The 22,597-nt window shown below is 42.0% G+C and overlaps 1 protein-coding gene across 3 annotated transcripts in view; it reads right to left on the bottom strand.

Annotated features, from left to right (window-relative positions):
* Sox5 (SRY-box transcription factor 5) overlaps positions 1 to 22,597 on the bottom strand; it is an 857,426-nt gene that overhangs the window by 777,833 nt on the left and 56,996 nt on the right. The window contains exon 1 of one of the 3 annotated variants that reach the window (XM_070011776.1): positions 6,944 to 7,005. The exons of the other annotated variants lie outside the window; for them this stretch is intronic. The gene's annotated coding sequence lies outside the window, so the exon portion shown is untranslated. Of the gene's footprint in view, positions 1 to 6,943; positions 7,006 to 22,597 lie in introns of those variants that run through there. 3 annotated transcript variants of the gene reach the window in all.

The following is a 22,597-nucleotide window of genomic DNA, read 5'->3' on the forward strand; positions in this document are numbered from 1 at the left end:
AGGTAGGATTAACTGTAAAACTCAAGGTGCATGATTTTTTTAATCTATAATTTTATCTATAATTTTTTTCATCTATGATTATATCTACAGCCTGATGCTTAAACTTGGGGCCTCATGCTTTCCCGTGGCTGGTGCTCTACCACTTGAACCACAGCTCCACTTCTGGGTTTTGGTGGCTCATTAGAGATAACAGTCTCATGGACTTTCCTGCCCTGGGCTGGCTTTGAACTGCGATCCTCAGATCTCAGCCTCCTGAGTAGCAGGGATGACAGGTGTGAGCCACCACACCCACCTGGCATTAGAAGAGACATTAAAAGAGACGACTAAAGTTTCAAGCATCTGACTACTGAATTGTAGTCAATGTTCATTGTCTTAGATATTTCTGATCATTTACATGACACCAAACAATGAATTAGAAATGATCACGACCGCTAGGCACTGAAGAGCTCACACCTAGAATCTCAGCTCCTCAAGAGAGTAAAAATGGAGGATCATGGTTCAAAGCCAGCCCAGGCAGGAAAGCCTGTGAGACTTTTATCTCCAAAGAGCCACACTCAAAAGCCACAAGTGGAGGTGTGGCTCAAGCGGTAGAGCACTAGCCTTGAGTTAATTAAGAAAGCTCAAAGCCAGCCTGGGCAGGAAAGTCCTTGAGACACTTATCTGCAATGAACCACCAGAAAACCAGCAGTGGAGCTGTGGCTCAAGTGGTAGAGTGCCAGCCTTGAGCTGAAGAGCTCAGGGACAGCACCCAGGCCCCCCTGAGTTCAAGTCCCAAAAACCAACAAAAAAAATCTTAATTTTTTTCCTTTTAATATGTTTGGGTACCCCTCGCCCCCCCCCCCCCCGCTTTGGGGAAAGAATCATTTAGAGACAATCAGATGGTGTTTTATCAGGATTCGAATTGATGGTGCATTGGAGGGTTTTGAGTGTGTATCTCTCTGGGGATATCTGGATTCAAAACCAAAGGCAGGAAGATTGACAGGAGGTCAAAATGACCACGTCCTATTTTCTTTGGGAATTGCCATTACCACTGAAAAACGGCTTGACAGCGGTAAACCTCCTAAAAGCTCGGAGATTTTTTATCTAACTTATAAACTCAACCCACAAGGCTCCGGCGATAGGATCTGGTCAGGTGTCAGGAAACAGATGGGAAATCAAGATCGGTGAACCGCAAAGTGCCTATCTATTTTCAGAGATGATAGGGGGTGGCGTTGGTGGTGTTGGTTAAGATAGCAAATTGATTTCTTCCATGAACGATGGCTCTTGCGCAAACTCGCCATCATTTTCTCAAATTGCCCTTTTGATCTGGAAGCTTCCACTCCTGGTCCAACCTAATTCTTTTTTATTTCAGTTTATTTTCTTGGGGAACACGGAAATCTATACTCTGAGCAGAAACACACAATTCTCCTCAGTGACTCCTCTGAAGAGCAGACAGAGAAATCACATGGGCAGAGAAATCACATCACCACCAGAAAGTTATCCCCCCCCCAAGATTAAAATAAGAGGTGGATAATTGCCAGCTCCCGGGCAGTCACGTGCTAATGCGGGGATGTTTGGAAGAGGATGTTTAGATTTCGAGGCTTCCTTCTTGCTAAATTTAGGAAGTCTGGGTCCTGGAGGATAATGGAAACATAAATCTGGGCAAAAATGTCTCTAAACCCCAGAGGACTGGCTGTGTGGCTCAGTGGTAGAGAGGTCCCCGATTCCAGCCCCACCATGCTAAGAAAAAACTAATGCTAGAACTACATAAGTGAAGTGGTGTTGGTATGATGAGTGAGAGGAAGAAGGAAGGTACATGAATGTATTGTGTGTACAAGTGTATGTCTAAATTGACATGCATATGTATGGATGTATACACATATACATATATACAAGTATATCGATAGAGACACATAGGTCTATGTATCAGATATGTCAGTATGTCCATGTACCTTCTATATCATATTGATCTTCTATATCAATATCTCTTATATTGACATTATCATGATATATGTATATTAATATGTCAATATCAATATTTAGTGATTTTTAAATGTATTTCTATTATTTTCTCTTTACTATGAGTACTTCTGGTAAGTTAAAAGAGATGGCAGATGGTTGATAGATAGATGACAGACAGATGGCAGATGACAGATAGATAATAGAGATATATATACATCAATTAATTGATAATATGATAGATAGATGATGGATAGAGATAGATGAGCGATAGATACATAGATATGAACTCTTAATCCTCTGCTAATGAGACCCTAGGATACAGAAACTATTATATTGCTATTGTATATATATTATATATTGTATTATAATATACCATTATATTATATACTATTATAATACACTATAATATATAGTACATATATATATACTATAATATATATAGTGTATATATGTTATATATATCTAACTTATAAACTCATATATATACTATATATACACTATATACACTATATATTTATATACACTATATATTTATATACACTATATATAGTGTATATATATACTTATATAGTGTATATATATACTACATATATTGTATATATGTATATTATATACACATATGCATATATGTATATATATGTATATATGCATATGTGTATATGCACTATTATATCTGCCAGAGATATACTAGTATATATACACTATTATATAGTATATATACTCAAAGGTACTGAGTTGGAATCATGCATTTTCAGTGAGAGAGAGACATGCCAACAGGCCAACAATGACACCCATGAGGGAAAGGTGTCTTTTCTGACTTTCTAGTCCGTTAAATGCTGAACACATAGATGCTGGACATCAGTGTTCACACCTGTCATCCTAGCTACTCAGGAGGCTGAGATCTGAAGATCCCAGTTCAAAGCCAGCCTGGGGAGGGAAATCTGTGAGACTCTTAACACCCATTAGCCAGTCAAAAGCTAGAAGTGGAGGTGTGTGGATTGAGTGAAAAGCTGGGGGAAGGGCTAGGCCCGGAGTGTACCTCTGAGCACCAGCAGGCACAGACACCCCCCCCCGAAACACCATGTCCCCAAGTTCACCGCTGTCACTCCTCCTGGCCCTGGTGTTCGGCCTTCGAAGCTATCAACGTACCTAACACTTAACCACCACGGGCTAGACACTGCTTCAGATGCCTTTATCCATACGTGATTTTTTCAGTACTCCTCCATGGCTAAGAAGTTAAATCACAGCATATTCCAGCTCTGGAGATACATTTATTATACATTTCACTGAGCACACTTAAGGAGTCCAGGTTCCGTGTTCGGAAAATAAAAGAGGAAGTGAACACAGACATTGTTCTTGCCTGTATAGTACTCCTTCTTCAATGGAACACTGTGTGGGAAACAGAGGGTGACTGGCCTTTGCCTGAGTTATAAAACAAGACACTGGCTGAAGAGGAAAACTAGATGCTGGCCAATGCCATTTCCTTCCCACAAATCTGTATGATCATCGTAGAACTAAAGTAAAACCTGGGCAAGAATTCGAGACACCAGGCCCCAAACTCCAGGCACTCCGTTAATTCCCAGCTGTACACATTCTGTCACTGCTTTCTTTTCTTTCTACTATAATCTGCAAGGAGTTAGACAAAAGATTTCCCATTGAACAGAGCGGTTTATAAATACAACGCGTCTTGAGCTACATCACCCCTTTCCACATTCCCCCCATCCCTCCTCTCTTCCCCAACACGTCTTCATTCTGTGGGGGCTACATTCTCTCTTCTTCATTCATCTACTTATTATACATACTCGGCTGTTTCCTATTTAAAAAAAAATGTTTTTGTCGGTCCTAGGGCTTGAACTCAGGGCCTGGGCACTGTCCCTTCCCTGTCTCTTAAGGCTGGTGCTCTACCACTTGAGCCACAGCGCCACTTCTGGCTCTTTCTTGTTATGTGGCCCTGAAGAATCGAACCCAGGGCTTCCTGCATGCTAGGCGAGCACTCTACCACTGAGCCACCTGCCCAGCCCAAAGAAGACATTTTGTATGGACTAACACAATGCCTGGTCTGTCTCGAAGTTTTTTAGCTGAGACTCCTGTCTTTTATGTAAAAAAAAAAAAAAAAAAAAAACCAACAAAAAACTCTTGGTACCTGATTCACCTCCTTTTATTTTCCTACCTTAGATTCCCCTTTCTCACAGCTCTTTATTTACAGATTGGTTCTCCCCTGCTGGGCAATCATATTCTAGAGTCGCCACTCAGCGATGCTTTTATTTCCCTCCAGCCTGGATAGTTTTCAAGGCTATATAAAAACAGAATGACCTACTTTTTGTGCTACCCCAGGTTACCTCTGTAGGAGAATATTAAATATAAAAAAAAAAATCCTCTTACACATGTCACCTATACGGAAGACATACTGACTTCGGAATGAGGGGATCTGGTTTTACTTTGTAAAGTTCACTTGGTGATGATCAATGGACTCAACTAAGCTTTAAATGATGATGCTCAGGGCAAGATGGATGCTACATACCCCAAAGTCTTTTCTTCCACCAAGCTCGCCTGATTACCACTGGATTTTTCTCAAAGGAGCTTGTTTGGTAATTAGTCTCATTACTACTGACACGGAGATCAGAACTTGAGGTCCAGAGACCGTAAGCAAATGATCAAAGGTGACAATGATCAAGATACACTGTATTCATGATTGGACCCATTGAATTGGGATTAAAAATATTAAAAATTGAGAAAGTAAAATGAAACAAAGGTTACATGGTCTGAGAGGTGGATTTACTGTAAAATTGTTATATATATACATAGATAGATATGTATAGATATACATCTATATCCTAGCAAGCAAAAATATTTATAATTAATAAACTCAAATATTTATAATTAATAAACTCAAACTATTAATTAAGCTTATATGTTCTAAAAATGATCATCCGTGAAAGGTAGAACTATAGGAGAATAATGTCGAAGCCTTACATGAAGACGTCTTCCACATGCAAACCAAACTAAAGTGATACAGGAAAACCAATGCTAAGTGGCATTCATTGCTTTCCAACTAATTCTAGGTTTCAAATGTACTTTGAACTTGATTGCTCAATTACACACATCCATATTATATCAGTGCTAAGCACCATTACCACATCTTGTGGGGAAGACTATAAACAAAGGCCAGTAGACTAAAGATAGATCATCACAGGCACTTCCCCAATAAAGGAGGTAACCAGGAGTAATGAGTGTAATCAACAGAAGTAAATTTAGGCAAAATACCAAGTAAGAATGTTGAACAGCAAGCACAGATTTAAGGCAGGAACTTCTACCATAAGTGATAAAAGATCCTCCACGAATGCTTAAGTCCATTAGGAACTAGTTGTTATTTATCCTAAGAATATTGTGGCTGATGCCTGTCATCCTCAACTACTCAGGAGGCTGAGATCTAAGGATCACAGTTCAAAGCCAGCCTGAGGAAGAAAGCCCTAGAGACTCCTATCACCAATTAACTACCAAAAAGCTGGAAGTGGAGTTGTGGCTCTGAGCGGTAGAGTGCTACTTTTGACCAAGAAAAGGCTCGGGGACGGTGCCCAGGCTCTGAGTTCAAGGTCCAAGGCCGGCACAAACTTTTAAAAAAAATATTTTATAAAGGATTCCAACCTTTGTAAAAACAGGGCCCAGTCATAAAGAAAGAACCTAGTTCAACATTAACCATGGCCCAAAAAGGACTAGAAGCGTGGCTCATGTGGCAGAGCACCTACTTGCCATCAAGGCCCAGAATTTAATTCCCAGTAGAGATTTTTTTTTTTAATTTAAAAGCATTTTTTTTCCCTCAACATAGTCAATTGAAAACTCAAGTTTCATTGTGGTTTATATGAATATATATGAATATAAATATATATGAATATATATTTTCAGGGCATTCTACCTTAGAAGTCATCTATCAAAAATATATTCTAATCTCTCTGTAAAGACGATAATGTCTACTACCTTCATTCTAGACATTATCATCCAGTGCACTATAGATGTCAAGGATAACCTATACTTTTCTGGCTGTTTTATATTAAATCCATTCTTAAAATCTGCGTGTTTGTTCTAAATATTACATGGGGTGGCAGGGAGGGAGGCCAAGATGATCATAGAAGATGTTCTTTGAGGTCTGGTAGGTTGAGAACTTAATAAAAAAAAAAAAAGGTAAGAGATGCCATTAATGGAAGACAGAAGCCGCTTTTGTATTCCAACTTAGAAAATCATAGATGAGCCAATTAAACAAAAATCGTGTAGTTTTCACACATCAGTTATAGTTTCAAAAAAGTTCTTCAGTGAGCTTATGCACTTTTAATCAGCAACAGCATTTGTCAGAGAAGGGGGGGGAAAAAGAAGCAAAACATTAAGAATTCTAGTGTACTTAACAGTCTGTGGATCCAAACCAGACCAAACAAAACCTCCTAAGTGTGTTTGTTCATTAATTCTTAAAAAGCCAGACTCCGAGTTGATATCTTGTCTTCTGGCAACAACCCATCCTCAGTTTAGCCCAACTACAAAGTGCCACCCCCCTAAGCTCACGGTGGCAGGGTTTTTGATCATGCTAATTAACAGCCATTTTGTTTAAAATAAACAGATACGAGTCTAATTGCCTTCTTTCCATAAGAAAGAGAAGATCTTAAAGACGCAGGCAGAAGAAAAGATCAGACACACACTGAAACTGATGAGCAGAGTGGGAAGAGCTCAGAGGAGGCTCTTAGGACAGACAACCCAGTTTGCTTTTAAAATAAACAAATAAAAGAGGATTGAGTTGCTTTGGAGCAGGGAGAAAAGGAAAACCCCCCAAGGAACAGGACCTGAGAGTCTCCATCCTGTACCCCCAGATAGCACCTAGGCCTGGAGTATGATACGTGCCAGCAGGCCTTAGCACCTTCTACCAGAAGGAAGCCAGCCATCTGACTGGAAGGAAGCCATTTTGCCAGAAAGAATCCATCTGACCGGAAGTTCGCACAGCAACTTCCCATTGGCTCACCAAATGCCACAAGTGCTTGAATTTCGTGGGCCAACCAATCCGCTCTTAGATCCTTGGCCTGTTTTCTGAGACTTCTCCCCCCTCCCCACCCCCAATCCAGTGATTGTGAACATAAAACTGATGAGACACTGGACTCCATAGAAACTATTCTGATGCAAACAACCAACACTGGGGCTGTATGCATCCTGAGAAGCTTTGGTTCCATATTCATTCAATGCAATTTCTGGAGTCCCCAGACCCATGACCAGAGGGTTAGAGGATCTCAAGCTTTGTTTAATATAGCAGGGAAGAGGCGAATCGTCCATCCGAAGGCCATGTTTTAGCTCACCGAAGCCAGGAACTAAGAAACATGATGAAAAGTAGTGTTTACCACGTCACCCAGATCTGCAGGCAAATGGAATAGGCATACAAAATACCAACAATATGAGATCTGATGGTTGAAAAGTCATGACATGATTTGAACTTCAGCAAGGACTTTTCTCCTTTTGGTGACTCAACAGAACACTGACTACTCAAAAACACTCAGCTTCCTCTCTATCCCTTCATGACTAGAATAGTATTATGAAGAGAAGAGGTTTTCCAAACTATCTAGGAGGGAGACACAATCAAATTTAAAACTAAGTGAAATAAGATGAGCATGCATTACTAATCTGCATTTAGAAGGCTGAAGTTGACGCTTGTACTTTGCTGGTAAGTGACATTTAACAGTGAAATAAGCAAACAAATAACTGATTTGTAGCATCTCAAACTAGCAAGTTACTGCTTTAAAAACACCATCAGATTAAGACTATGTTGTTTTCATTTGCTTCTATGAAAATTCACTATTGTGTGGTGTGTAGGCTATGGGTATGTGTGTGTGTGTGTGTGTGTGTGTGTGTGTGTGTGTGTGTGCATACACACTTGCACTGGAGTTTAAAGTTAGGGCCTCAAATTCTCTCTTGGACATTTTATTCGAGGCTGGCTACCACTTAAGTCACATCTGCACTTCTGGATTTTTGATTGTGAATTGGACATAAGAGTTCAAGGACTTTTCTGCCCGGGTTGAACTGTGATCCTCAGATCTTAGCCTTCTAAGTAGCTAGGTTTCAGGGCATAAAAATTCACTTGAAAATACACTTATGACACTGAAAAAAAATAGTTAATTTTGGCCTGCTTAGATCTTGTCGTAACAAGGTCTAGCAGACAGACACCTTTCTAGACTGAATGAAAACAACTCACCTAACCAAAAAATAATAATAACTTGGCTGAAATACTAAATTCAGTTGCCTATATTTAACACCTTCAAGATATACTTAGACACTGACATGTCACTATGACATACCAGTAAAATGTCTTATCCTTCATAGAGAAAGTTAGTATCGAAGAAATACTTGAAAGATAACTCTATCATTCTTAGAAATAATTTTGTTATTAGGATTATTAGGGCCTGATTTGATTGTTGTGTGCTTTGCCCTTGAACTGCTTTAACTGTGAACTTCACCTAAGATGGGATGCTATAAAAGTCAAGAAACTACCATGTTAACATTTATTTCCCACCCCATACCCCGTCTATACTGAAATTCAGTATGTGAAATACACATGCAAAGTCAAACAGGGTAGGGGATCAGGGACAGTGGCTCATACTCATAATCCCAGGGCTTGCAGAGATTGGTAGGATCACAGTCCCAGGCCAATCTTGATCACAAATAAGAACCCATGTCAACAAACAATCCAGGTATGGTATACCTACCTGTAAGTTCAGCCATGTAGGAAGCGTAGGGAGGTGAATCACGGTCCAAGGCTAGACCAGTCCAAAACGTAAAACCCCTATCTGAAAATTAGTCAACCAAACCGGGCACCGGTGGCTCACGCCTGTCATCCTAGCTACTCAGGAGGCTGAGATCTGAGGGTCCAGGTTCAAAGCCAGCCCAGACAGGAAAGTCTGTGAAACTCTTATCTCCAGTAAACCACAGAAAACCGGAAGTAGCCCTATAGCTCAAGTGGTAGAACACTTGCCTTGAGCTAAAGAGCTGAGGGAGGGACAGCACTCAGGCCCAGAGTTCAAGCCCCATGACCAACAAAACAATAAAAAAAGAAAAAGAAAAGTCCATGACACTTTTAACCCCAATGAACCACCAAAAAGCCAGAAGTGGGGGTGTTATGGTTCCAATGGTAGAGGATTAACCTTGAACAGGAAAGCTCAGGGGCTGGGAAGGTGGCTCAGTTGTAGAGTGTTTGCCTAGTATGCTTGAAGCCCTAGGTTCGATTCCTCAGTACCAACAAACAGAAAAAGCCAGAAGTAGAGCTATGGCACAAGTGGTAGAATGCTAGCCTTGAGCAAAAGAAGCTCAAGGACAGTGCCCAGGCCCTGAGATCAAGCCCCAGGACTGGCATTTAACAACAACAACAAAAAAAGTTCAGGGACAGCACCCAGGTTGCTGAATTCAAGTCCCAGGACAAGCACAAAGAGAAAAGAAAGAAAGTGGAAGGAAGGGAGGGAAGGAGGGAGGGAGGAAGGAAGGAAGAAAGGAAGGAAGGAAGGAAGGAAGGAAGGAAGGAAGGAAGGAAGGAAGGAAGGAAGGAAGGAAGGAATTTTTCACTTGCATACATGAATGTCTCTATAATTACAAGAACTACTTTTAAATAGACAAATCTCTTTAGTACTCTGAGATTTGAACTCTCTGTTCAACTCTTGCATTAAATAGTATTGCAAATTGCTAAGCATTCTTTAGCTATAATTAGTAGTTACTTATTCATACTTTTACTTACCCACATTTAGATATTGTAAGTATTAATCATTTAGGTATAAGTTTATTAGATTCTAATTCATGAACAATTTGTCTTTGTTTGGAGGCCTTTATTAAAGCAAAATCACGGTTAAATAAAGCTGCCTTTAATGGAAATTATGGATTAATAAAATAACTTGTTTCAGTAACATATCTTATTAATTTCTCAAATTGATTTTCAAGGAGGTTAAAAATGAGCAAATCTGGCCAGGTGTCGGTGGCTCACGTCTGTCATCCCAACTACTCAGGAAGCTGAGATCTAAGGATCATGGTTCAATTCCAGCCTGGGTAGGAAAAAAGCTACAAGTGGCCCTGTGTCTTCAGTAATAAAGCACTAGCCTGGAGCAAAAAGAAACTCAGGGACAGTGCTCAGGCCCTGAGTTCAAGCCCAGGATTAGCACGCACACCCACATACACACACACACATACACACAAACTTTTTCCAAGTTTAAACCTGTATAATTAAACATAGACTTGTGAGTCTAGTTGGGCCCCCATGGCTCATGCCTGTCATCCTAGCTACGCAGGAGGCTGAGATCTGAGGATCATGGTTCAAAACCATCCTGAGCAGTAAAGTCAGTGTGACTCTTACCTCCATTTAACCACCCCAAAAATGGAGCTGTGTCTCAAGTGGTAGATTGCTAGTCTCAAGTAAAAAAGAACTAAGGGATACAATACAGGTCCTGGGTTCAAGCCCCAGGACTGGAAAAACATTTTTTAATGAATTTGTTCCACACAGAAGGAACCTAAAGTTTTGAACCCTTTACCTTGCGATGCCAAAAATAATATTGGGGGGGGGGGGGTGCAGGGAGTAATATTAACAAAGAGCTTTTTAAAATAATTACTGAAGTGACAGAAGTCATCTTGGCGTTTCCTCTTTCACAAACGCGTCCTAACACCTTAGCACCAAACAGTTGATTGTATTTGATATTAAAATGCCACCAGTTCATCACAGATTTATCCAGAAGGAGCGCCTAAAAACACATCTACATTTTTTTCTGTGTGTACTTGTCTCATTTTATTATTTTAAGAGACAGAGAGAAACTTTCCTCTTCAGCTCAATGGGTTTGTCAGTAAACATGCTCTTTACATTCCTACCACTGATGTCACGGTCTAGGAAAAGAATTGTGGTTCCTTTCCACCTACTTGAAGAAAGATCTCTCCACCCAAAAAGATAGGGAAGGGGGTCAAAGTCTGAAATTCTCCTGTTGGCCTCATTCCTAGTCCACATTAGCTTTTACTCACCCTTCCTAAGCTAGCTGAAACAAGAAATGCTCAATGCCTTGCTCAATGCACCCATACCTTTGCTTTTCTTCCTAACCATTTCTCAACCCTTCGTAACTTTTCTTGTTCTTTTAATTCTTTTTTGTCGGTCATGGGGCCTGAACTCTGGGCCTGGGCGCTGTCCCTCAGCTCTTCAGATCAAGACTAGCGCTCTACCACTTGAGCCACAGCACCACTTCCAGATTTTTCTGTGTACGTGGTGCTGAGGAATCGAACCCAGGGCCTCATGCATGCAAGGCGAGCACTCTACCACTGAGCCACCTGCCCAGCCCTGGATAACTCTACCACTTTGAGCCACAACATGATTTCCAGCGTTTTGGTCATTACTTGGAGATAAGAATCTCATGAACTTTCCTGCCCTGGCTGGCTTTGAACCCTGATCCTCAAAACTCAGCCCCTTGAGTAGCTGGGATGACAGGCGTGAGCCGCCAGCCCCTGACAGGTTCATTATCTCTTATTCAAACTATTATTTGGCTGCATCTCCATTCCAGTCTACTATTGTATTTAGTTAATTTCATTTTGCTTCATTTTTATACTAGTACTGGGGCTTGAACTTAGGGCCTCATGTTCTTAGTTTAGGGTTTTTTTGTTCAAGTTTGGTGCTCTACTACTTGAGCCACACCTCTTATATCTGGTTTGGGGGGAGTTTCATGAGATATAAGAGTGTCTCATATTTGTCTCATGCTTTGAACCATGATTCTCCGATCTCAGCCTCCCGAGCAGCTGGGATGACAGGCGTGAGCCGCCAGCGCCCAACCTCCATCTTATACTTCTGTAAGTGAAAGATTGCAGGAAAGTTCTAGTCATGGAATTCTCATGCTCAGAACTTGTAAACAATTCTCAAATGCCTGGATACATGGCACCCCAACGTATCCAAGAACTATTTTCCCAGTCTCCTTCTTACTGGGTTTTCCAATGAGAGTAAGAGTGGCCAAATTGAATCTCTTTGTCCCACGACACGGTCACTACCCCCAGATTTCCTGAATCTGTCCTGAGATGTCTACATCCTTCAACCCACATGCCAAATGCCAGCTCCCTCTTTTCCTGATCTTTCCTGCACGTTCTGCGCCTGCCAGAAATCACGAGTACAACACAAACGCACCGATCTCTCTCACTGGATTGTGCACAAGTCGCGTGCGTATTTCACTTCCAAAACCAGGAAGTAAACGAAGGTCCATTCCGGGCTTGCTATGGCAAGTGTACTTAGCTAAGTACCCTACGTGCAGGGTTCTAAAGGCGTCAGCCTCTTTTATTCTCTGCATTTCTCTTTCAGAAGAGGAAAATGAGCTAAAGAAGGAGTAAACACCTGCATCCTGGGCCTTAAATGATAGGTGAGGTGTACTCCAACTCTAAAGTTCTTAAGACATTGCTTGCACATAGTATTATCTCAATAAACACAGATTACATGAGAGAGTTGTAACCTGGGTGCCAGGAGCTCATATCTAAGCTACTGAAGAGGCAGAGATGGGGAGGACTATCCTTTTAAAGCCAGCCTGCCTAGAAATGCTCACTAGACTCCAATTCCAAAATAACTAACCAGCAAAAAGTCAGGGTGGAGATGTGGCTCAAGTGGTAGAATACACATCTAGCACAAGTCAGGCCTGAGTTCAAACTCCAGTACCACCAAAAAAAAAAAAATCAGGATATTTTACATGGGGTAATATAAAAATCCGGGATAAAAAAATACTAAAAAAATAAAAATCCGGGTATTTATTTACATTTTGTACACATTTACTTATTATGAGATTACCTAATTACCAAATGCTGGAGAGTTTATTTAAATACTCATAATAGGGCCAGGCTCTGGTGGCTCATGTCTATAATCCTATCTACTCAGGAGGCTGAGATCTGAGGATTGTGGTTCAAAGCCAGCCTGGGCAGGGAAGTCCATGAGACTCTTATCTCCAATAAACTACCAGAAAACCAGAAGTGGAGCTGTGGCTCAAGCAGCAGAGCATTAGCTTTGAGTACAAAGAGCTCAGGGACAGCGCCCAGGCCCTGAGCTCAAGCCCAGGACCACCCCCAACCCCAACACACACACACACACACAATTCTTAGAAAAAGATCTGCCTGATGTAATAATCTAGGACAGCTCTGATTCTTCATAGTCATAGTCATTTACATAGTCAATCCTTTACAAGTCATGTAGAAGGAAAGATATTTTGAAGAAAGACAAACAAAACCGTTAAGTAGAAGAATTTGCCTTGTGTGCAGACAGAAGAACATTGACTTTCCTTCCCTAGCATCCCACACAGAGCACTGCCTTTCAAGGCAATGAGAAATGTAAAGTGTTAGTCAGGAGCTGGTGGCTCACGCCTATAATCTCAGCTACTCAGGAGGCTGAGATCTGAGGATCGCGTTCAAAGCCAGCCAGGGCAGGAAAGTCGGTGAGACTCTTTATGACCAATGAACCACCAGAAAAACCAGAAGTGGGGTTGTGGCTCAAAGTGGTAGAGCACCAGCCTTGAGCAGAAAAAGCTCAGGGACAGCGCCCAGGCCCTGAGTTCAAACCCCAGGATTGGCACACACACACACACACACACACACACACACACACACACACACACACACACACACACACACACACACACACACACACACACAAGTAACAAGTGCTTACTGCCATTTGTGCATAGATACACTGCACACACAGCGTGAAAGATCTCCATATGGGAAAAAGAAAGAACAGGAACAAGAGAAATGTGCTCGCGTAGGAACAGAAATTGTCCTGAAATGACAATTTCACCTGACACTGAGGGAAAGAGACGTATAATTCCCCAGAGCAGACATGGGGGAAATGAGGGCAGCCTCCATTTGCCAACGAGACTGCATTAAGAACCCTCTTTCCTGTGTTAACTCTTCGATCCTCCAGTCTTTGAATCGCTGACAAGCAACATTACCAGAAATGACTATGTCCCCCCCCCACATGATTTCTGATCCCCACAGGAAAAGGGGATCAGACGCAGGGTGAATAGCTAGCTCTCCTGAGAAAGCTTTTTAACAACTACTTCATCTTCTCATGGAAATTCCCTTTCCATACATCCAGCCCTTCCACACACCGGCTACTGATGAACCAGACATGTTTCAACCATCCATTCTTACCAGAAAATTTCCTTTGGCGTCCATTTTCACTTATTTGACTTTTATAACTTTTAATTTGAGACTGTGTACTTAAAAGACTGCCTAGATCGGAACAGAAAGGTACCCAGCTGATGCAGATAGACGGTCACTTGAAAGTTTAGTGTAAGAGAACTTACCGTCAAAGACCATTCTAAAGGATTTCGCTAAACCTGAGCCTCTGATAGTTCCCGCCTGTCATCCCAGCGACTCAGGAGGCTGAGATCTAAGGACCACAGTTCAATGCCAGCCTGGAAAGGAAAACCCGAGAGACTCTTATTCCTAATGAACCACCAAAAAGGTGGAGGTGGTGCTGTGGCTCAAGTGGTAGAGCACCAGCCTTGAGTGAAAGAGCTCAGGGGCAGCGCCCAGGCCCTGAGTTCAAGCCTCAGGACTGACACCAGAAAGAAAGAGGAAGTGGAGGAGAAGGAGGAAGAGGAGGAGGAGGAGGAAGAGGAGGGGGAGGAAGAGGAGAAGAAGAAGAAAGATCTGTGAGAGAAAGAAAAGGGATTTTAATAAGATATTAGGTCATAAAAACAGGAAAGAGTTAGATTTTTCAGTTTCCTTCCCATCTTCAGGTTGAATATGCTGCTTCTTGGGAGACTGGTGCAAAGTTTTCCAGGTTTATGGTGTTGATAAACATCTTTTCTGCTATGTGGGTTTTTCCTGGTGTTAGATTCCTTACAAAGGAGCACATTTGGCTATTTATTCTGTCTTCTACCATAGGGTTCAACAAACCAAGACCTGTGTGTATGTGTATATATGTGTATATATATATATATATATATATATATATATGTATTTAGTTATATGTGTTTAGTTTTCTACTATTCTTTAATTTTTATTTTTTATTATCTTTAAGTAGTTATCCAAAGGAGCTGCCATCAGACAAAACGGTTGATGAACGCAAAGCACCTAGATCCACATCCCCCCTTTTCCATTGTCTCCCCCACTCCTCCCCTCCCCACCCCGGCCCTCTCTCTTTTTTTGGGGGGGTCCACACTGGATTCTTGACTGCCTTCTGCCCCCTCTCCATTCATCCACCCCTCCCCTGAGCCCCACCCAACCCCCTAGTCCCTACTTCCTGATTCCTATTTTGCTGTACTCTGACTTGGCCTTTCTAAGGAGTGACACTCTGTGCTTCTCCCCTGAACCTGCCATAGCTCAGTTAGTATATTTATATACACTCACATGCCACCCCACACATTTGCTTACATGTTTAGAAGCTAAACCCAGCTTCCACGTTGGAGGGAAAACCCGCATCCTTCCTCTCCTGCTGTTTCCAAAATTCATCACTTCCTCTCATTCACCTTGTAGCTTACTTGTATCTAATGACGTCCATTTGGCTGACTGAAAAGGAACCATCTCTTCCTACCCGCCCCCCAAATGCGCCTACTTCTCTAATTTTGATTAACAAGATGTTCAACTTCTCGAAAGTAAGGACCCAATTATTAGGGTGATTATTTTGTTCATTAAACACCAGTTCCAGAAATCAAATCCTTTACTACAGATTATCTGGGATCACCTCACCTTTTGTTGGGAGACTATGAGTTGATTGTATTAATTAGAATCTCCGCTTCTTCATTTCTCTGAAAGACTACATCACCTTCAAACAATTCGTATCGGGGAAGGAGCTATATCTGAGAGCCCAGTTTGGATTTCTTACTCTTGTTCAGTATCCTGTGATAGAGTAATTCTCCTACAGGAATGAGACTATGTTTTCTCCAGGAGAATTAAATATATATGTACAACCTAGCCAGCCGTCCTGGTTTTATTTTCCTTTAGAAAATCATTGGGTCAAAAGATCTTTGAAATCATTTTTTTCAGGGAACATTTCACATGGTCCCTACTCAAACTATTTTAGCTTCAATTAACAAAGCCACAGCTCTGGACAAGGTTGAAGCCAAACAGAGAGAGGTAATAACAAGATTGAATAATACAAGCCAGGGTCTGGTGGTTCACGCCCTGAGTTCAAGAGCCACAACCAATAAAATAAAGTTTTAAAAAATGGTTTCCTCTACAAATCTGTACAGTTCATTCCCCCCACACAAAGGTAACCTCAATATATATGTGTTATATGTTTTATTACTACATATTTTTATCATATATTTACCCTTGGTAGTAAATATTAAAGATACCCCTAGGTAACCAAGCACTGATGGTGGCTCACGCCTGTAATCCCAGCTACTCAGGAGGCTGAGATTAAGGGTTTCAGTTCAAAGCCAGCCCAAGCATAAAAGTCTGTGCGACTCTAATCTCCAATAAACTATTCAGAAAAAGCTGGAAGTGGTGCTGTGGCTCAAGTGGTAAAGCACTAGCCTTGAGCTGAAGAGCCTCAGAGATAGCACCCGGGCCCTGGGTTCAAGTCCCAGGATTTGCAAATAATAATAGTAATCATAAATAATATTAGGCCCCGGGCTGTAAAGTTCACATAGGAGCTGTTCCGAGTTCTAATAAAATGGCAGGAAAGAAATAAACACGAGTTATTCAGGATAACACTAAGAATGTATCACAAGATCACAGCAAAAAGAAGGCAGAAAAAAATGTGCGTACCCCATCCCAACAAATAAGAACCAGAACACAAGCCAGATAATTAAAATAACATTTGGCTGTCTCTTGGCTTCAGATAATACACACAATTCCAAGATCCTTTTTGTTTTTCCCTTAACCTCCCAGTCATAACTCCGATATTGGAGGCTATTAAATAAAAATAACTTTACCAGTAGTTCAGATTAGGATTCAAGTCGCTCACCAACAGCCTTAGACGCACAGAACTGTCCACACTCACCGTTAGCAGGGTTTTATAACAGTAGAAAAAAACACACTGGACCAGGACGATTTTAATTGCCCATGTCTCTGCTGTTGGCTTCTTGTGGTGTGAACTCTTCTTTGTTTGGCTATGTATCTATTTATTTATTTATGATCTTTAAATAATTGTTCAAAAGTGCTTCGATTCGACAAGTCAGTGTGTGAGTGCAATGACCTTGTTCAGTGTCACCGATCCTTTAGCTTTCTTCTCAATCTATTACATTGAGCATTTGGCCTGTGTGTGTGTGTGTGTGTGTGAGAGAGAGAGAGAGAGAGAGAGAGAGAGAGAGAGAGGAGAGAGAGAGAGAGAGAGAGAGAGAGAGAGAGAGAGAGAGAGAGAGAGAGAGAGAGAGAGAGAGAGAGAGAGAGAGAGAGAAAGACCCTCCTGGGACTTGAACTCAGGGCTTGGGTGCTGTCCCCTGAGCTCTTCACCTCAAGTCTAATGCTCTACCACTTTTGAGCCACAATGCTGGTTTTCTGGTGGTTCACTGGAGATCAGGGTCTCAAGGATTTTCCTGCCCAGGCTGGCTTTGAACCAGGATCCTCAGCTCTCAGCTTCCTGAGTAGCTGGGATGACAGATATAAACCACTGGTGCCCTAGCTGGCCTGTATTTTTGAGGCTGTAAAGTGTGTATTATTACTGCAAAGATCCTCCCAATGGTGCAATTGCTAAGACTAGTGTCTCTCAAAAGCACCTAGAAAACCTGCGGGCTATTACAGATGCCGGTCACTGGTCACTACGATCCGTACGCACTTGCTCAAACTAAGGCCACTGTGTAGGGTGGGATTCATCGCGGATCATCACCGTGTCCCTCAGCCCCAAAACACTTCCTTCCTTTTAACCATCTGTTAAAAAACAACCTGCAGGTTTGTAAAACAGATCATCACCCAAATATCTTCACGGGTAATCCAGCACATTTCATACACACAGGCTGCCGTGTGTCTCGACGGTTTTCCAGCCAATCTTTTCAAGAGTTTTAGGATTGTCTGGAGCATCTATATTCCATGTCATATAATACATAACATGCATGTATATTCCATCCAACTGAGATAAAGGCGAATCAGCACATTACTAATTCATTCTTGTAAGGTGGGTTTCTCAAAAGAGATGAGAGGTGACTTTAGTGCTAGAGTGCGTGAGGTCGCCAGGCTCTGAGTTCAAACTCTAGGACTGCCAATAGACAGACAGACAGACAGACTATAGACAATAGAGGCATAGATGAATAGATGCAGAGATGAATTGATGAATAGATACATAGATACATAGCAGCATAGATAGATGCATAAATGAATAGATGCATACAGAGATAGAAAAATAGATACATACATACAAACATAGATAAGTAACAGATGTCAGATAGACATAAGTAACAGAGGTGATAGATAAGATAGAATCAATTATAAATGATGGCTAGATAGGTAAGAAAGATGATAGATACAAGGATCAGTAACAAATGAATAAATAGATTGATGCATAGATATATAGGTAACAAGAGAAGATAGATAGACAATTTGCTGGGATCTCTGCCTTTAAATATATACATATATAAATATATATACACATATAAAATATATATAAATATATATAATATAAATATAATATAGGTATATTATATATATTTATATACGTATATATTAATGTAAATATATTATGTATATATTTAATACAAATATAAATGTATTATATACATATTTAACATGTATTAAGTATATATTAAATATATACATATATTATATATTTATGTATTATATAATATATAAATTATCTATTATATTATATATTTACATGTTATACAATATATAAATTATATATTATATTACATATTTATGTATTATATGTAAAGTACATATTAAATGTATACATGTATTATATATTTATATAGTATATAATACATAAATTATATATTATATTATATCTTTACATATCATACAATATATAGTATATATTATATATAAAGTATATATTAAATATATGCATATGCACATATACCCATATGTATCTATGATACGTGTGGGCGTGTATGAATTTATGTGCAGCTGCATATATGTGTATGCGTGAACATCTGTGTATGGACAGATGAAACTCCACAGGGATGTGCATGTGTGCAGATGTACACGTGTGTGTGCGCATATACTTATATTTAAGTATGCCAGTGGAAAGCTTCAGCCAGCAAGGGCAGCCAGCGCGGCTAACGGCGTGCGCTTCTTGTGTAATGTACCATTTGTCTCCAGGGCCAGGAACTAAAGGTCATTTCTTCTTCCTGGCAAGTGTTGAAAATAGTTTGCATGGAAGGCCTAACTTAAAGGAGCCATGAGAAACCCCTCCAGCATCAGCTGACCTTTTACGTCGACAGAGATGTCCGCAGCTCTTAAAGCAGAGCCCTGATGTTTGCACCCTGAGTTTGTCGCTGAATTCTACTCTCTGTTGCTGAAGGACTGGGATGCAGTAACCACACTCATTCCGTTTCTTCTTCAAATCACAATCTCCAGATCTCATCCTCCTGAGTAGCTTGGATTACAGGCGTGAGTTACTGGTGCCAAACTCTAACTTTGAATATGATAGAGCAAGGTAGTTGGCTGCAAGTTCACCCCGATGTTCATTTTTCACCGAATAGCAGGTAAAATGAATGTAGACAAGGCCCAGTGCTTTTCTTGGGTTTACCTGTGGTTTATGGAAGCCTTATACCTTCCACAGTCTACTTGGCTACATTTGGGGAGCCAGGGACACAGAATAGGAACTAACAAATAGAAGCATTTATTGATCATTCATTTACCTATTTGTGTTCTTTGGGTTGTAAAACCTATCAAAGGTACATCATGAAAAGTAATGTACCTGCCACATAAAAAAACATTCTTATTTGGGCACCAGTGGCTCACGCCTGTCATTCCAGCTACTCAGGAGGCTGAGCTCTGAGGGTCTCGGTTCAAAGCCAGCCCGGGCAGGAAAATCTTTTTGTCTCCAAGGAATCACCAAAAAGGCAGAAGTAACGTTGTGGCTCAAGTGGTAGAATGCCAGCTTCTGGCAAAAAAACAAAACAAAACAAAAAGCAGAAGGGCAGCGCCCAGGCCCTGAAGTCAAGCTCCAGTACTGTCTCTGTCTGTCTGTTTGTCTGTCTGTCTCTCTTACACACACACACACACACATACACACACACACACACACACACACAAAATGGTTCCGTACAAACATATTTTTGACACAGGTATAAAGCCAATGGACTCAAAGAGTGGCCCAAATCCAAACAGCTATTTTCTTCCACCAACCCAGGAACATTCTGGAAAAAAAAAAAATGTTATATGGGCAGCTGAGAGTTTCTTTTGGAATGCTCTCACGGAAATTCAGACTGCATTTGGGCCGCACACCGTATTTGTTTTAATGGCGTTGTGTGGGTGGGTTAGAGGCGTATGGAAAAAAAATAAAAAGAAATCCAAACTCCATATAAATATCTAAAGTCGCCATGGAGAACCTCCCTCATTCCCCTCTTGCTGTCTTACTGCTCACTGGCTCAGGCCCTGAGCGAGACACTCCGCGAGACTTTAACTTAAACCTTGGGACCAAGTTTACAAAACACGTGGCTAAAGAAGGGTTTGGAAATAACAAAATGCCCCAAAAGAGCTGAGACTTTCAAGGTGAGAAGCCAGATAGTGTGTTCCTTCCATCCCAAACCAGCCTCCCTCCACACACCAGCCTCCTCCATACACCAGCCTCCATACACCAGCCTCCATACACCAGCCTCCTCCATACACCAGCCTCCTCCATACACCAGCCTCCATACACCAGCCTCCATACACCAGCCTCCTCCATACACCAGCCTCCTCCATACACCAGCCTCCTCCATACACCAGCCTCCACACACCAGCCTCCACACACCAGCCTCCATACACCAGCCTCCTCCATACACCAGCCTCCTACATACACCAGCCGGCCTCCATACACCAGCCTCCATACACCAGCCTCCTACATACACCAGCCGGCCTCCATACACCAGCCTCCTCCATACACCAGCCTCCTCCATACACCAGCCTCCATACACCAGTCTCCATACACCAGCCTCCTCCATACACCAGCCTCCTCCATACACCAGCCGGCCTCCATACACCAGCCTCCTCCATACACCAGCCTCCATACACCAGCCGGCCTCCATACACCAGCCTCCATACACCAGCCTCCTCCATACATCAGCCTCCTCCATACACCAGCCTCCATACACCAGCCGGCCAAGCCACCGAACACCCAACTCTCCTCTTCCCTTTCTTCTTTTCTCTTCTTTTCTGTTCTTTCTTTCCTTTCTTCCTCCCTCCCTCCCTCCTTTCTTCCTCCTTCTTTCCCTTCTTTTCTTCTGTTCCTTTTCTTCCTTCCTTCCCTTCCACTCTCCTTCCTTCCTCCCTCTCGTCTTCCTTTTTTCTCCCCCTCCATTTCCCCTCTCTCTCTTCCCCCCATCCAGGCCCATTGCTACGACTGCTCTGCAGGTGGCGGCCATTGTTGTAGGCCAGGCTGCACTTTGGGGGAAGATTCTCTTCTCCTCTGGTTCATGAGGAGATGGCAGTTGACTTATGCAACGGGTTGTATGATTTACATTTGTGGGGAAGCCCCGCGCCAGCGGGACTCTGATCGAACCGAGCCCTGGTAGTGAAACACTCCCATTCTTATACAGATTCATCCTCGAAAGGAGACTGACTCACACCTGTCATCCTCACTACTCGGGAGGCTGAGATCGGAGGTTCCCCGTTCAAGGCCGGGCGGGGAAGGAAAGGCTGTGAGATTCCTATCTCCAACGGACCACTGTGCTGTGGGTCTAGTGGCCCCGTGAGGAAAAGAAGCTCAGGGGCAGAGCCCGGGCCCTGAGTTCAAGCCCCAGAACAGGCACAGAAAAGGGGAAGGAAGGAAGGAAGGAAGGAAGGAAGGAAGGGAGGGAGGGAGGGAGGGAGGGAGGGAGAGAGGGAGGGAGAAAGGAAGGAAGGAAGGAAGGAAGGAAGGAAGGAAGGAAGGAAGGAAGGAAGGAAGGAAGGAAAGTGCAGCTAACTATGAGCTTTATGAGGTACCTAAAATTTAAAATAAAAATAGATTGAGAAATGTGGGGGGGAAAAAAAGAAAAGATGCACCAAAATCCATTAACATAAAGATTGAGGATCCCCTATTTGATGGACAAACAGCAACAAGTTGAGATGCAGGGCAGACAAGAGTAAAGGAAGGCCAAGTTCTGATGAAAACCCTGCGCTCACAGTTCCAAACCAAAGCAATTGTTCAAGTCTCCCCCCTTCCCTACCCACTCACACGAGAACTCGCTCCCTCCCCGCCTGGCCCAGGTCTCCTGGGGCAACATGAAACCCTTTGTCTCCCACTAGTGAAGAGATTCGTTGTTTCCCACTTGGAGTGGAGGATGGACTGAGGGACCCAAGATTTCACCCATGACAGACAAGGAGAGAGACATGGCGGTGGTTCGTAAGGACCAAGGGGTGCTAATAAAACCTTTTAGGCTTGGTGGCTTTATGTAACCTAATCAAATAAGGAAGTCCTACCCTTTGTCTCCCCTCCCTGTCTCTCCATGCGCTTCAGATATTTCATTCTAGATGGAAAGAGTTTCACGAGATCAAATCCAGGGATGACTGGGAAAGAGAGACTTGAACCCCAACTCTCTGCTGTTTTGCTAAGTAAACGCCAAGTTGGGAAGGGATGTCA

The sequence above is a fragment of the Dipodomys merriami genome, unplaced genomic scaffold (assembly GCF_024711535.1).
Source record: "Dipodomys merriami isolate MVZ:Mamm:240054 unplaced genomic scaffold, mDipMer1.0.p SCAF_84, whole genome shotgun sequence".
Lineage (NCBI taxonomy): Eukaryota > Metazoa > Chordata > Mammalia > Rodentia > Heteromyidae > Dipodomys > Dipodomys merriami.